The following is a 4,024-nucleotide window of genomic DNA, read 5'->3' as shown; positions in this document are numbered from 1 at the left end:
CACAGGGTGATGCTCTGGGGACGAGCGGGCTGCAGCAAGGCCAGGGGGAAAAGGTAGCTCGGGAGCCAGCTCCCTGTAGGGCGAGTTCGCACGTGAGTTCTGCTGCACAGGACTCAGATGAGGACCTTGATGGGGAGGCATTTAGAAGAAGGATGATGGGCATGCACACGGAGATGATAGGTGCAATGGCAAGGGTGCCCGAGAGCCTCTCGGCAATGGTAAGGAGCATGGTGGAGTCAACCTCCAACACTGCACAGAGCTCTGCGCACACCATGGAGACATTATTACCAGTCTGCAAAGGATGGTAGACTCCCAGAGGCGACCCAGACCTGATGCCACGTGTGTTGGACGATCTGGCAGCTTCCACTGCAGCACAGGCTGAAGCGACGCAACGTCTTAACAACAACAACAACTTTTATTTATATAGCGCCTTTAACATAGTAAAACATCCCAAGGCGCTTCATAGGAGTATTAAAAGACAAAAAACTGCTGTAATGCAGTTTATGTTTGATGGCATTCAATCTCAGACTGCTCTCATGCAGTCTCAGCTTGATGCAACGCAAGTTCTGACTGCTACCATCTTAGCTGGGTTAACCACCGTCAACCAGGGCTTTCACGGTGTCACAGCAGGCCAGCAATCTGTGCTGCAACAGATTGCTAGGGATGCTGAGGTGCTGCTCCAGGGGAGTGACAGTGGGTCATTGGAGCAGGAAGCTGCTGGTCTCTCTGAGGATGACAGCATTCCTGCTTCCACCACTGCCACTCCGCCATTGTTCTCGTCACTGCCTGTCATCCAGCCAGCCCAAACTGCTGCCGCCCATGCTGAGGTGGTGCAGTCTACAGCCGGGCCTTCCAGGCCCAGAGCTGGTCGAGGGCGTCCTGCAAGACCATCTGAAGTCTCCCGCATGGACACTCAGCAGCCTTCCACCAGCTGTGCTGCAGCCACTGGGCCAACACTTCATAGGAGCACTAGAGTAGGCAAAGGCACAGTAACGAGAGGCACTAAGGAATTGCACAAGGATGAATAGGTAATAATGTTGCTGTAAATATGTGTTCACTGATTATTGATAAATTTATTAAGTCAGTTTGGATTATTTTGTAGTGTCTCTCACTTCAGCTTTGCGCTGTGATATGGCCTGTGACAGGGATGGAATGATGGGGATGTGGTGAGCAATGGGGATCTGGGGTTTAATTTATTGGAACCGCAGTCTGATGAGGTGATCACAGACCGCCCTTCCAGAAGGCCGATTGTGTGGCTGCCTCCTCCCTCGCTTCAGCTTCTCCTCGTCTTCTTCCTTCTTGTCTTTCTCTTTCTCCCCCTCCTCCTCCTCCTAAGGTGGTCCCGCAATCCCTGCTGGCAAGGGCTGGGCCCTCATGATGGCCAAGTTTTGGAGCATGCAACAGACCACGACGAAATGGGACACCTGCTCAGCCAAGTACTGGAGGGCTCCTCCTGAGTGGCCAAGGTGGTGGAACAGTTGCTTGAGCACTCCGATGGTCTGCTCGATGATGTTCCTGGTGGTGGCATGGCTCTCATTATATGAGTGCCGGGCAGGAGTGTTGGGGTTGCGGAGGAGAGTCATGAGCCAGGTGGAGAGTGGATAGCCCTTGTCTTTGACCAGCCAGCCGCAAGCTTGATGTGGTGGCTGGAAGAGTGCTGGCACAGGATGAAGGCATTGTGGCTGCTGCCTGGATAGCGGGCGGGCATTCACATTGAGGATTTGCTGTCTGTGGTCACACACCAACTGCATATTAAGTGGGTGGTAGCCTTTGCGATTACGGAAGATCTCAGGATTGTTATGCGGTGCCCGCAAAGCTAACTGCGAGATATTAGCTGTATCTCCTGTTGCAGACCGGAAGGATCTGCTGGAGAAGAAATTGAGGGCGACGGTGATCTTGACTGCCACTGAGAGAGCGGTGGTCGCCCTGAGCTGAGGCTCAAGGTCTGGTCGCAGGAGGTGACAGAGTTCTATGACCACCTCCTTGCTGAAGCGGAGCCTTCTAATAAACTGCTCCTCACTTAATTGGAAGTAATAGAAGTGCTCTCGGAATACCATCGGAGGGTAAGGCCTCCTGTTGAGAGCCCTGATGGCCCTCCTCCTCCCTCTGGCCACATGTTCCAATCTTTGTCGCTGCCTCCGCTCCCTTCACCGTAGATCCTGGAGGGCGAGGTCGACTGCCGGTACAGCCCCCATTAATGTTATCAAGTGTAGCACTTTGATATGTTGTGAGAATAAATGTAACTAATTTTTAGTAGCCACAACACTCTTGATACTAAACAACCTTTAAATGACTGAATGAATCGGTTTCACAATGTCAAACTGACAAGGAAGCAATGAAACAGCACTAACCTGACAGCTGCGACTCATTACTGAGGATGCCTTTAAATACCGCCCCTGGAGCTGGCATCCATCTGCTTGACAGCTCCACTCCCTGTCGCTGTCGGGGCGAGGCACTAAGGCAGGTGGCGAAAATGAATTTTGCAGATCGGGCACCCAGTGAGCGTTGTACACTACGGGGGTGGGGGGGCCGGATTTGCCACGCATCGCTGGATTCACATCGCCCCAGTGCTACTGCATCAGTGCCCCGTTAGCGCCCCCCACCTGCCAGGCGCTAACAGGAGGCGCAACCCAACTGAATTTTTCCCCCAAAGAGTTCCATGAGCTCCTTGCACTTGTTGGAGGTGAGGATGGAGGAGACAGGGGAGAGGGGTTTAAGAAGACGTTTTGCAGTAGAGAAAAGAAGCCAGGAATTCCGGAATGATCCTGGAATAGTGAGCTCTTATAAAATATAACCAACAACAGAAAATGCTGGAAACACTCAGCAGGTCAGGCAGCATCATGGAGAGAGAAACAGACTTAACGTTTCAGGTCGATGACCCTTCGTCAGTACTGGAAAAAGTTGGAGAAGTAACATATTTTTAAGGCAGTGTCGGGCAGGGAAGGGGAGGAAAGAACAAAAGGAAGGTCTGTGATAGGATGAAAGGCAGGAGAGATTAAAAGACAAAAGGGATGATGGTGCAAGGCAAAAGGAGATGGTAATGGGACAAGTTAAGAAACAAAAGATGACTCTAGATGAGGTGTAAATGGCAATGGCAGAATCATCAACAGCGGCCATGTGAGAGAAGAACGAAAACATAGGGGCCTATGTACAGCTCTTCACAACCACATTTCTTTCCTCAGTAACTGTCTCCGGTTCCGACTTATTCTACGTGGATTCCAACTGAAATTCCACTATTCATGTTTTGGATCCACCCAGGATTAAAGATATCTCCAAAATATTCAGCGTTCCTCGAACTACTGCTCTCGCCGCATCCTGAGATCCACGCTCAACACCATGCATCGGCACATGAACACTCTTGACCTCTCTCTTCAGCAGAACCGACACAGGCTATCTCAAAGCTGGCCTGGTCCACAGTTCCATTTTCATCCTTCGCCTCATCCAACTCTTTAACAAAAAACTTTTTTTCTTCCTTTCAAATGTCAAGGATCGCAAGCTTCAACAACTCTTGGACACCAACGCCCCTCCGGAACCTTCGTCCCCTTCACTTTCCTCTGGCCCCATCCATTCTTCCGATCTCACCCCCTGTCATGTTTTCACTGTCCCCTCTGACCTTTCCCTCTCTGACCCCGAACGATCAGTCCTCAGCAAAGGCCTGAGCTTCATCCCCTTACGCCCCCATCTCAATGAATTTTGAGCTCAGCACAATGCTGAGCTTTTTTTCCACCGCCTTCAGCTCCGTGCCCACATCTTTGGCCAGGAGACTTCCCTCTGCACAGTGGACCCTTTCTCCCGCTTTCGGAATTCTCGTTCTACCTGGACCCCTCTTAGCCTCTTTTGATTGCTAACTGCCGGCATGACATCGGCTCCTCTCACTCACTCCAACCTACCTCCCTCTGAACTTGCAGCACTCTGTTCTCTCAGATCCAACCCTAACATTGTCATTAAATTTGCTGACAAGGGTGGTGCTGTTGTTGTTTGGTGAACCGACCTCAACTGTGTGGAGGCTGAATGTCAACTCTCT

Source organism: Somniosus microcephalus, chromosome 2, assembly GCF_052327205.1.
Source record: "Somniosus microcephalus isolate GS21.2 chromosome 2, FLI_Smic_1.0, whole genome shotgun sequence".
Taxonomy (NCBI): Eukaryota; Metazoa; Chordata; class Chondrichthyes; order Squaliformes; family Somniosidae; genus Somniosus; species Somniosus microcephalus.
The sequence above is the reverse complement of the archived record's forward strand: the minus strand, read 5'-3'. Positions refer to the sequence as shown.